The sequence below is a fragment of the Myotis lucifugus genome, unplaced genomic scaffold (genome assembly GCF_000147115.1).
Source record: "Myotis lucifugus unplaced genomic scaffold, Myoluc2.0 scaffold_8, whole genome shotgun sequence".
Classification (NCBI taxonomy): Eukaryota; Metazoa; Chordata; class Mammalia; order Chiroptera; family Vespertilionidae; genus Myotis; species Myotis lucifugus.
In genome coordinates this window covers 69384-82645 of record NW_005871056.1, presented here as the reverse complement: position 1 = coordinate 82645, position 13262 = coordinate 69384, and the positions used below count along the sequence as shown (strand labels likewise).

Sequence of the window (13262 nt, the reverse complement as noted above, 5' to 3'; positions counted from 1 at the left end):
TCTGAGGTGCCAACCATCCTGTGTAATGGTACACTGTTACAAATATATTTGTTGAGTCCATAGAGGCATAATAAATTGTAAGCAAGTAGAACTGTATTAAAACATGAGGAGAAGGTGGTTTTCAATAAAATCCAAATATTCAGCCCAGGAAAGATATGCTAAATGAAGTTAAATGCAAACCCATCCATAGAAGCAGCTATAGGTGTTAGGATGACACACTTACTTGAATAGCAGTTTGCCAAATGGCCAAACTTTCACATAGCAGCTCCCGTACCAGTTCTACTCTTCAACCATGACCCCTGGTATTGGTGAAGATGTGAGTTACTTGAAGTTAAGAAGTTGGATGTTTCCTACTTTGACCAAAAGGAAAGCTCTGAGAAAGATTTAAGTAAAAGGTAACCAAGGTAACAACCATCTGTCTGAAAGTCTTGAATTCCAATTGCATAAGTTAAATAAATGCTTATTGAGCACTCCTGCTATGTCAGGAGCTGTGGGTGTAAGGTTCAGAATCATAACATAGGTGAGAGGACCAGGCAAATATTGGAAGTATCCACAATGCAGAGGCAGTGATGAGGAAGTTCCAAGCATCTGTTAGAGAAAATACCTGCCATGGAGTTCATTGGGGACAGAGTGATCCCTGTGGGACAGGTTAAACAGGGAAGTCTTAGAGCATGCTTTATATAAATACTAGAGGCCCAGTGCATGGATTCGTGCATGGGTGAGGTCCCTCGGCCTGGCTTGTGGGGATTGGGCTAAAACCGGCTCTCCGACATCTCCCGAGGGGTCCCAGATTGCAAGAGGGCAGTTCTTGGGTCACGTACCCGGAATCGGGCTCCTTCGTCTCTGGTTCCGGGTGCGTCACCCAAGAACCGCAGCTGCCAAGTCACCGCAGCTCGGCAGCTCCTGTGTTGAACAACTGCCTCCTGGTGGTCATTGCATGTCATAGCTACTGGTCGGATGGTCGAATGGTCAGGCGATCGCTTAGGCTTTTATCAATATAGATAAGCAAACCTGAGTATAGAAGGTGGGGTGGGTAGCAAAAAAATATCCAAATGAGTTTGTAGAGTGAGAGGGCTTATTGTCTTAATTAATCACAAATTTGCCAGGGAGGTAAATGGCAGTTGGGCCAGAGACAGGGGAAATCTACACTGTGAAGGCCTTTGCATACCAGGCTGAGGAGGTGGAACTTTTACCTCTGCATCTGTGGGACACTGACAAATTCTGAAGTGGCAACATGTTTCCAGAAGGTTTTGCTTATGTAGAATTGAATGTAAAGAAATGAGAGAAAACTTGTGGCACCTGTTAGAAAGTTCTTGCAGGAATTGAGACATGTGAGGGAAAGTTGAGAGAGAAGAACATGTGCAAAGTAATAGAGAAGGATGACCTCACAGAACGTTTTGAGTGAAGTGCAAAGTAAGTGTAATGAAGTCCAAGAAAATGCTGTGGGCTAAGTGAAATTAAGTGAGATACAAAGGGCAGATATTGTATATTTCACTTCTATGATGCTCCTAGAATAGTCAAATTCATGGAGACAAAAATATAGGAAAGTGGTTGCTAGAAGCAGGGGGAGGAGGAAATAGGGAATGAGCATTTAATGGGTACAGGGTTTCAATTTGGGATGACAAAGTTTTGCAGATGGATAATGGTGATGGTTGCACATTTATATTAGTGAATATAAATGTGTGCAGTTCATTATTATTTTAAGCAATTCAACTTAAGGCTATTGAATTGCACACTTAAAATAATTAAAATGGTAAATTTTGTTATGTAGACTTTTCCACAATAAAAACAAAATCCTAAGGTAAAAAAGGTGCTGTGGTTTGGCATAGTGAGTAGAAGATTGGTGGACTGGAGGAAGATATCATGAAGAATGATGTCTCATTCTGAGTCATAATGAGACTCAATGAGACTGAATATGGCTCATTTAAGTCATACTAAGTTTGAGGAAAGAATATATTGAACTACATATTTTTCACCGTTTTGCGAAGTTCTCAGTGGCCATAGTGGTCTTAAAATAATGGCTCTCCTATGATGGAAACTTGTTAAAGCAGATGTGTTTCTAGCCTACTGTCTTTAACACAGAGACTGTCTCTTCTGAACACTGTTCTAAAGTCTGGTATTAAGATCCATCCCTAGAGTTCTGTGAAGGAAGGAGAAGAAATAGTTTGAATGGAAATTAATAAGAGTTTAAACCCTTCGATTGCTTCAGTTATGTGAGAATGGAATAAAAGAAGCTGTATCAGGACAAGGAACTGGTATATGTGGGAATTTGTGGCCTTAGAATGTTGATAGTTGGTATATTTTGTTTATCTGTTGTATATGCTAATTCATGCATTTTAAGGCCCCCTTGATATGTCATTTCTCTTTTGTATGTCAATGATTAAGGAGCTAAACTTGTAGGAATAATCCCACCTCATTCAGCTCCAAGCTTATTGAAAAAGGAAACATATTTACTAGAGAACCTTGAGGTTAACTTCTGAATAATCTTGTATCTTCTAATAACTGGATTCTGAATGTCGGGCAAAGTTCTCGGCAATCATAGAAAGAGATACCCAGCAAAATAAAAGGTTGACAATTTATGAATTTTTATAATTTTGTTGAATGTTTTGAAAGGTATTGCCTGTTTATAGAATGCATTGTTAGACACCGTGGCAATGAATCATTTTTGTTAATTGTTTGTGTAAGCTCTTAGAGCATATTGTTTATAAATATATACAATTTGCATCATACACATATTTGATTGTGAGCAATAAATACTTTTTGTTCACTTGGAACCCAAAGAACATACTACTCTATCACTGTGAGGCAGGTTCATTTTAAGGTAAACTTTAAGTATACTTGGTGAGTTTCTTTATCTTGTTTAATATCTTTGTATTTTCAGAATTTCAAAATCATTGCTCTCATTTGCATTGACATTTAAAACATTAAGATTCAAAGGGAATTATATTTTAAAAAATCAGACCTCTGCTAGTTGCTGCTGTAGATAGTTTTTTAAAAAAAATCTTATTGATAATACATTGCAGATGAGTTACCTATGGCTCTTATTTTAACTTACCCAAGGTTAGATAGTGGTAAATTCAAGCACTGGCCCCTGTGTTTTATCTGTTATGCTTCTTCACTTTTGACGTAATTAACAATAGATAAACTTGTAGTCACTTATCTCTTTGTTGACATTAAGGAAAGATGAATCATGAGGGATAGCTGAATCTTAAATATTTTTTGTTGGCCCTCAGTGGGGACCAAATTTTCTTTTAAAAAATTATTGTAAATATTTAAAATCTACACGCATACATAACAATCTAGATTTTTGAAATCCCTGAAAGTCAAAATAGCTGACAATACTTTCACACACTCTTTTATGGCAATATTTGATTGGAACTAACTAGTGGCTCTATCTCGGGTTTACTGTATTCTCAAGTACTTTTCCATCTATCCTACCTCACTCATTTTTTGTTCTGTTTGACCCATAAAGGTATGCTAATTTATGATCCTTGACATTAATAGCATAGAAATAAAAATTAAGGACTACTAACTAAAGTGTGGCCTCAGAGTTTAGAAAAGAGGTTAAGAAGTTCTTAACCAAAGTTGAGCTCTTCTCTTCTCAATGGTAAAATAGACTGATGATATTTTCATGGCTTTGACTACTAGAAGCATTTTTCATTGAGAAGAGAATGGGATTTAAGGCTCCACAAAGCTTTCATTATGTTTTGCTGTGTTTTTAGAGCCAAAGTGGAAAAATTGCAGGTGGGTTTCTGATGTACTAACAGCTAGTCCAGGAAATTCAGGCCAAAGCTCATCGTTGGGTTCCAAGTGGTTTACCATAGTGGCCTTTCACTAAAAGAAGTCCATTTAAGTGCGGTCAATGGGCTGCCTCCACTGTGCTCCCTGAGTGAGTTAATTCTCTCACAGAAGGCATTTCCAGAAAAAAAGGGGCAGAGATGCTTAAATGGCATGTCAGGATGTGTCCTCTGAAGCCCATTAAGCAGAAAAGGCCAAGGTATCAACATTTTTTTCGTGAGGCACTGACCTCTTGTGATAAATTGGTGTGTCACGGATTATACAGCTTGGTCCAACTCTTTTGAGATCTGGAAATACTTTTTTTAGAGAAAGAAGGAAAAGGGGGAAGTGTGGAGGCTGGAAATATACACAAACATTTGATTTGTTCAGACACTTCTCCTGAAAGGGCAGTAAACATGCTTAGCTTATTTTATGGCTGAAATCTTTTTATGTTTGTGCAACTCCATTCTCCAGATCCCCCTTCACACGTAAATCCACTCCATCCTGCAGAAACCAGGTGGTGCTGCTGGGAATGATGTTGCTGCTTCCAACATGATGACTTGGCTGCATTTGTAGTGCTGTCAGATGTTTTACCTTCCAGAGAAGGGGATTATATGGGACCAGGCACCGCTCCAACATTTTATCTGTGTTGTTTGCATTTGGAAATATATCTCAAAGTTTGGATCTCCATTTGAATGGAGGATAGAAACCTAAGTGAACACTTTTCTTTCATAGTTTCCTTTTTTAAATTTTGATTGTCCTTTTTGTGCCCCAGAAATTTCCCAAGAAAATATAACATGAAGAAGAAAAAAATATATGCATCAGAATTATGCCTTAAAACAAAACATTATTGGAGCATATGTACCTTTTATCCAACAATGTTAGCATGGTATTTTGGCTTGGAATCGAAAAGATACATATTCTTGGTGTCACCTACATTGCCTACGCACTTTAATTTGAGGGCTACCTGTCCAAACTTTCTTTGTTGGAATTCTGCCAAATATCACCCATCTTTGAGACTGTGACTGGAATTTCCATCTCTTTTGTTTCATTTCCTCTGGTATAGACAATCATGTGTTGGGTAGTTAGCATCTTTCCTTTGTCTTTAGCTCCCCCTGAGCATAGGAAAAAATTGCATCCTATAGGGCAGTCTATTACCCTCTATTTGTAGGCACTCTTAATCTATGAACTAAAGAAATTTAATTATGAGAATATGGTATTAGCAAACATTAGGTTGGCAGGCTTCATAAGGCTGTTGATGGACCTGTACTTTCCCAGATGTGTGCGTGTTAACCTAGATTACTCCTAGTTTCCAGCATAAGTGCAGAGGAATGTTGCAGTGTCACTCCTTCTCTTTTATTTCTACTTAAAAGGGCCCTGTTACCATTTTCTACTCTTGTATAATCAGATCTCCTCTTGGATTTAAGATCCTCTTTGAGAGAAGAACTTTTGAGGGCCTTCTCATTAATTCTGTCTTTTATCAAAGATTAGCCAACTATGGCCCATGGGTCAAATCTGACCTACTCCTTGTTTCTGTAAACAAAGCTTAATTGAAACACATCATATTTATTTATATATCAACTATGGCTGCTTTTGCTCTATCATAGCTCTATTGTAGACTACAATAGCAAGAATTACTAGAGACTAAATGGGTCACAAAACCTAAAATGTTACTATCTTGTCCTTTGCAGAGTAATTTGTCAAATGTTGAACTATGCATTCATTTAAGACACACTTATTAAGTGTGTAAAATTTTACTATGTATGGATGCTATAGATCTAAGTATAATGGATATAATACTTTCTCTCAATGAGCTAACAGTCTTGTGGAAGAGATAGACACATAGCAATAGCTTAACCACAAAATAAATGTTCTAAAAGTGAATTTAGTATAGAACAGTGATGGCGAACCTTTTGAGCTCGGCGTGTCAGCATTTTGAAAAACCCTAACTTAACTCTGGTGCCATGTCACAAATAGAAATTTTTTGATATTTGCAACCATAGTAAAACAAAGACTTAGATTTTTGATATTTATTTTATATATTTAAATGCCATTTAACAAAGAAAAATCAACCAAAAAAATGAGTTCGCGTGTCACCTCTGACACGTGTGTCATAGGTTCGCCATCACTGGTATAGAATAAGGAACACATATTCTATTGGGAGGGCCAGAAGTGGTGGTTTAGAAGAGGGCTTCATGAAGAGGCAGGCTTTGAATTTTTTGACCTGCAGTACAAAGAGAACTTATCCAGGTAGAGGATGGGAGCCCTAGGCCACATTTCTTGCAGAAGGAAAAAGGCGAGCAAAGTCCCAGATGAAGAGAATAGGACTTCTTTGAAAAACAGCAAATAGTTCAGTATGGCTGAAGCTGAGATCCTGAAGGACTGTCACCAGCTAAAAAGCTTGTACTATGTGGACTATTAGAGTTTTTAAAATGGTGTGGTGGGGAATGGAACAAAGGGGAGGAAGAATTAGAAGCTGCTGTCTTGCTTGTGTAGATATGTACAGAACTTCTCTACATATACCTTTCTGTTCTCTAGCTAGGATATCATCTTATCTATTTGCCTTAAATTCTTTTTGGGAAAAGCAAGGGGAGAAATACTTTCATTCAAGTGAAATCATTATTATCCCACTTTAATTTGGCATTTTTTGGGGGGGAGGGGGCGTTCTCTAGGGGAGGTGTTGGGTCGCTCATTTTAATCTTTGTTGCGAAAAGGTGACAAGTATCACTTTCAATTTACCCCAGAGCATGGTGGAGAATCCTACCAATTCTCTATGATTATTACAAGAAAGTAGGAAGCTGTTCACTGGAAGTATTACATCAGGTGGTAATGAATGTAAGCGTTCTTTCCTAGTGTCTGTCAGAGCTTTTTTATACTTGAAATGAATTGCTCTTCACATGGCAGTGGGAATTAAACAAAAGGAATGAATAGTGTTTTCTTTGCCATGAAAACTCCTCTGACTTTTTAATGAAAATATAATATTAATTAATAGATAGCACTAATAGAGATTAACACAACCTGTCAATTTATCCTTCTATCAGAAATGATGTTTTTAAATTTCTTACTGTGGTATTTATCTCTGTTCAGCTTCAAATCCCTCTCATCCCTCTTTGAAGTCTTAAAAGGACAGTGTTGCTATCACACATCAGAGCTCAGAAATTGTCTTCCAAATCCCTGATCAATTGGGTTATCCAAAGGGTAGCAATAATGAGCATTTACATAAACTTTCAGCATAGAAAGTGCCTTTAACATGGATTATCTCGTTTACCTTCAAAAACTTGTGAGGTAGATGCTACTCTTATCTCCCACAAGCTGAAAATGGAAGTTTTATGAAGTTGACTTTTTCCCTCAAGATCTCATATTAAGTAAGTGGCAGAGTTCAGAATCAAAAGGCTGACTTCAGCATTTCCGCTTTTTAAATTCTCCTGGATTAATTTCCCCCCCTGAAATACTGCACAAATGTAACCAACAGCGTCAGAAGCAATGGCTCCTTGCCATCAGAAACAGTCAAAGGGGGAGGATAGGTTTCTCAGAGGAAGCGATGACCACGTGTGCTCATCAGGCAGAAGATCCACTGCAGAGATTTTACCTCTTTCAGGCTTCAATGAACTTTGCAGGCCAAAAACAGTTCACATCAGAGAGCACACAGCTTCTAAACCAAGGCCAGCATCCAAACTCACTTACATAGCCCCCCATTCCTTTCTCCAGCTCTCCCCCAACCTTTTTTAAAAATGTTGGGCTCTGTCTCTATACTTGCAAGGTCTTGATAATCTTGGGTATTTCGTTACTTAAATGACCTCGGTAGCCTTGCTTTGTCAATTCAACAATTGTAATTAACCCAAGTAACGTTTTTGAACACCTATGATGTGTTAAAATGCTCCGAAGTACCCCAGATAGTGTATTATGGAAAAGAGTAGGCTTATAGTACACTCTTAATATACAGAAAACTTCCATCTTAGCTGCCATCCTTGGTCCTGGACTCTCCTAGACAATCTTGGTCTGTTGTAGCCCACATTTCCATGTGACAGTGTTGGTGATGATACCCTTGGAAAGACTCGATGCAGGTTTGGTGCTGATGGCTGCCATTAAAGTGAGGCTTTTCAGATGGTTTATGGGTTAAATGTCTGAATGAGTCTTAGATATTATCTCCAAAGTCTAATGAGCATTCTTTGACTTTGCAGAAGAGCACAAGGTTGTGGGGAAGAGATACAAATGAAAAAGGCCTCTTTCTGCCTTTTCTCTTTGGTCCTTCCATCCTGAATTGCTAGCTTAGTGGTTTGCAGGTGCTCTTTTATAGACCAATATTGATCCATGATTACATTATTCAAGTCTTGGCAAAATAAGAAAAATGTGTTTATAAATTTTGTTTCAGGAAATTATGTTGGTGACAATGACAGTTTGAGAAGAAAACAATTGCTTGGCAAGGTAAAGTTTTGCAATCTTTTGTTGATTCATTACACTTTTGGGGCACTTTTCCTGGCCCATTCAATACAACCGTCTGGGTACTGCTCTTTCAGCTTGCCAGGGTTTAGGCTCACTGAGTCGGACAATTGTTTTGGCTCTAGAGTCCAGGGTCTAGACAGATGCTATAATGGTCATTTTTCATCTTTGCAGACTTGAGTATATGACTTTCAAAAGCATAATTAGTGTCAGAGATGCCATGAATAGCGCAGGGAATGTTGTGGACTGAGACCCCAGTGATACCATTTACACAACAGTAGGTTTTTGGTCTGTGTACATGGCACCCGTGGAGTGGTGCCGTGCCCAGCTTTCCCAACCTTATGTGGCAGTCTTGACTGTCTGGGTCACTGTGGTCATAATGTAACGTTTATCTTTCCCAAAATTAGCTGATTATTGCCACAGACTCTATTTGTTTCCTCCTTGTACCTATTGATGAATTCTAGGGTCACTTTATTCTTGTGACTCATTGAGAATCCAGTATTTGTTCTTCATTAAAAGTTGATCTGAGGCTTTATGGCCAAGAAGAAGAGATACTGAACTGCAGTATTATATGTGATAATCACACTGCTTACTTTCTAAAAGTGTTTAAAGGAGGTAGAATTAAGAGTGAAAAGAACTTGACCTGAGACTTGTTAACTGTGTGACCTTGTGGTAGATGCTTAACTTCTTTAGAGTTTTAATTTCCTCATATGCAGAATGGAGATAGCAATGTACACTTGGCAATTATTTTTCTTTGGGTAAAAATTAGATGAGATATGGATGTGGAATGTTTGAGACAGGGTCTAGCACTTATTAGCTGCATACATTAGCTGCCCCCAACATGAACATTAACTTCTCCTCATCCTTTTCATCTTGTTGTTGAGCTCTGTTATTGTAAGGATTGTTGTGTCTTATTTTAAAAAATGTTTTCATTGATTTTTTTTAGAGAGAGAGAGGAAGGGAGAGGGGAAAGGGAGAGAGAAATAGAAACATTGATGAGAGAAACATTGATCACCACCCACTGGGGATTGAGTCTGCAACCCCGACATGTGCCCTGACCAGGAATTGAACCAGCAACTCCTTGGTGCATGAGTGAATGCTCAACCACTGGGCTACACCATCTGGGCTGTTATGTTTTCTTGGTAGATTGACTCTTTCATTATTATGTAGCATCCTTCTCTGTATCTGGTAATTTTCTTTTCTCTAAAGATCACTTCATTTGATATTAGGATAGCTAAGCAGCTTTTTTTTTGATTGGCGTTTCCGTTGTATATATATTTGCTACTGTATTAGTATATTTCAAATGAGTTTCCTGTAGATAGCATATAGTAGGGTCATTACAAAATTTTGATGATTTCTGTTTTAATTGATGTATTTAAACCCTTTATATTTAATGTAATTTTTGATATGTTAGGATTTAAGTCAAGTCTGTCACTTTATTTGTTTTGTTTGTTTAGTTTTATGTTTCTCTCTTTCCCCTTTTCTACCTTACCTGTGGGTTACTTTAACATTTTTCTGTGTTACATTTTGCTCTACGTTAGTGTTTTTAGTATATATCTTTATAGAATTTATTTTGGCTTATGCAACTTTATTAAAGAAAATCAAATCAATTACTAGCAGAGCTATAAGTTAATCACTCATCCATTGACAACTTGCATCACTTATTCAGTGCTATGTTAAATAGTTTATTGGAAGATAGATTAACTAATAGCTCTAAGATGCCTAACAATTTAAGTAAAAAATTTCAAACCGTTTGAGACCCTATTTTGGAATACAAAGTGTGTCTGACTTCCAATTTCCATTCTCTGTGGAACAAGAACAGGTCATTCCTTTAGTGACATGCACAAAATACATCACATTTTCTGTTCTGTTGATGCTATAAATTCAATACCAATTCTCCAGCCACATTGGTTATGAGCATAAAGTATACCATGGAACCTCAGATCTCTAACAGTGAAAGGCTTAAACAAGAATGGATGCTGCTAGAATAATGCTGCTTCCTTTGATGGGACAACAGAGCATCCATCTTCCTCCCCCTGATGATTTTTTCAGCATGTTAGAGCAGTGAGGAATGGATTTAGTATCATAACTGAGTTAGAGTGAAGACATTGGCCACATAATATACATGCTCTGCTTAAAAGAAAATTCTGAATCTTGAGCAACTATACTCTTATACCTACTTTATAGTTTCTAAAAGCAATTATTGTTCAAAGTGGGAAGAAGTTAAGTTTATCAGATGAGCATGTGGATGAATGGAGGGAGATAAAAAATTAATTTAAAATAGGCGAGGACTGATAGGAGAACAGCTGGAAAGAAAAAGAAAAAAGAACAGTAATTCAAAGTTTATTCCAGCTATAATACAGGCTATTCTTATTTATCCTCACTTGAGGATTTTTTTTGAGAGAGAGAGAGAGAGAATGGGAGGGAGAGAGAGAGAGACAGAGAGAGAGAGAGAAATATTGATGTGAGAAAGACACATCAACTGGTTGCTTCCTGCATATACCCCGACTGGGCTGGGGATCGAGCCTGCAACTGACCTACATGCCCTTGACTGGAATCAAACCCACGACCCTTCAGGCTGATGCTCTAACCACCGATAAAAACCAGCTAGGGCAGTTATTCTTATTTTGAAGTAGCATCACATGGCATACTTCTGAGTCCATTCCCAAGATATTCTGTCATACTTATTTCTGTCTGTTTTACAGATCCTTGGCGATCTCTGGTTACTAGGGGTCATCTGGGTTTGGATTACATAGCAGTGAACAAATAGATAGAAGAACTTTAGAAATAGTTAAAGCAGGAGACCACTGTGATCTTAGACTATTGAGACAAATGCTGCCATTACTGTTGATATTTGGATGATAAATTCTTGTAAATTCAACCCTGGGTGGTTTGAGGGGGTAGTCTGTAGGAAAATGAATTGTCAAAAAGAATACGCTGCCTTTATATGGGCTGTCATTAGGTCCCATAACTGTGGCATGCCAATGGGACATTAGAATTTTTGAAAATAGTTTTCTCAGTGGTTGCCCTAGAGATGACCTTATATTATCCTCTGAAGACAGACTAATCTATATGCCTGAAGTTCAAGTCAGATATTCCAAATCTCCTTTACCTTTCCCTGCCCTCCCACTGACTTATGGGGAGAGAAAAGCACACATTATTAATGCTTGTAAGTATTCTCAAGTAAATGTGTAAATGATATGCTTGAGTATGTATTTTAAAGTACAAAAATAAAAAGTTGTTAAATATTGGAATTTTTTACCACTACCTGCCATCACCCTTTTTATGTGTTTTATTTTTGCTATTGATCTACACATGAAATTATATAGAGATTCTTTTTATTTTCGAAACAGGATTATTTTTTATTTGATTAGTTTCCAGTGTTCAAGAGCCTGATCACTGTGTGTTTATTGACCAAATTTTAGAAACCATGACAGCTGAGGAAACAGAATTTATTTCTTCCAAATAATCTACTTACAGTCAGAAGAAACCTCTCCTGAATTGTGTTGTAATTATTTCTTTGCTTTTTAAAATATTCTGCCATCTATGTCTTCCTGTTTTGCCTGATTTTGAACTTTATGTAAGTGGAAATATCCATTTATATTCTTTTGTATCTTGCTACTTTTGCTTAATATTATTATGAAATTCATTCATGGGGTTTTAGGGTAGATATAAGTTAACAGGTAAACTTTATACTACCTAACAGGACAATTGGAAAAATAATTGAACAGAGATTTCAAAAAGGAGGACACTTAAATGGCCAAAATTATATTAAAAGTGCACAGCCTCACTAGTAATCAGAAATATGCAAATAAAAGAAAAAAAAAAACACTAAACAATACCACCATTTACCTGCCAGATTTGAAAAACTTTAGAAATGTGACATTTTTTGTTGGTGAAAGTGAATAGCAGTAAGGATTTTCATACACTGCAGGTGGGAGCAAAATTTATAGTGCAACCATTTTTGAAAACCCCCTGGCACAATGTGGGGCAAGACCTCAGCAGTTCCTCCCTTGCCTGTGTAATACAGAAACTCCGAGGCACATGTGAATCAGGACTCCTGTCAGTAATATTTACAGTTAGATTATTCACAGTTGCTCCAAACTGGAAAGAACTGGATAAATCAATTGTAGTAGATTCATAAAATAGAATGCTATATACAGCAACAAAAATGAGGACAGTGACATTCACTTTATATTTCAGTGAATTAAGTTTATCTCTTCTCCATTTTGTCAGTTATGGACTATGTCTAGTGAAATTTTGGGAGTTTCCTCCTCCAACTAACATAATCTATAGAAATGCTCCATTTCTCATGTTGAAAACAGTTCACCAAATTTATTTATTTATTTACTAGAGGCCCAGTGCATGAAATTCGTGCATGAGTAGGGTCCCTAGTGGCTGCTGGCTGCCAGCTGGGGCCTCCCTTCCCCAGCTGCTGGCTGCCTGCCAGGGCCTCCCTTCATTCCGTGCCGCCCCCTGGTGGTCAGCGTACATCATAGCGAGTGATCAAACTCCTGAGGGGACACTTTTCATATTAGGCTTTTATATACATAAACTAGAGGCCAGGTGCACAAAAATTTGTGCACTTGGGGGGGGGGGTCCCTCAGCCCGGCCTGTGCCCTCTCGCAGTCTGGGACCCTTCGGGGGATGACCACCTGTTGGCTTAGGCCCGCTCACAGGGGAATTGGGCCTAAGCTGGCAGTCAGACATCCCTCTGGCAGCCCGGGAGCCCTTGGGGGATGTCCACTTGCCAGCGGGGAGCAGACCTAAGCTGCAGTCGGACATCATTAGCGCTGCTGAGGAGGCGGGAGAGGCTCCCACCACCACCACTGTACTGGTAGCCGTCAGCCTGGCTTGTGGCTGAGCAGAGCTCACCCTGTGGGAGTGCACTGACCACCAGGGGGCAGCTCCTGTATTGAGCATCTGTCCCCTGGTGGTCAGTGTGTGTCATAGTGACCAGTCATTCCCAGTCGTTCTGCTGTTAGGGTCAATTTGCATATTACCCTTTTATTATATAGGAGTGCCTGGCCAGCCTGGGTGAGGGG

General features: G+C 38.4%; 1 pseudogene; it reads right to left on the bottom strand.

The window, feature by feature from the left end:
- Positions 1 to 10855: 10855 nt before the first annotated feature.
- Positions 10856 to 11210, bottom strand: LOC102438058 (annotated as a pseudogene).
- Between the last annotated feature and the right edge of the window lie 2052 nt (positions 11211 to 13262).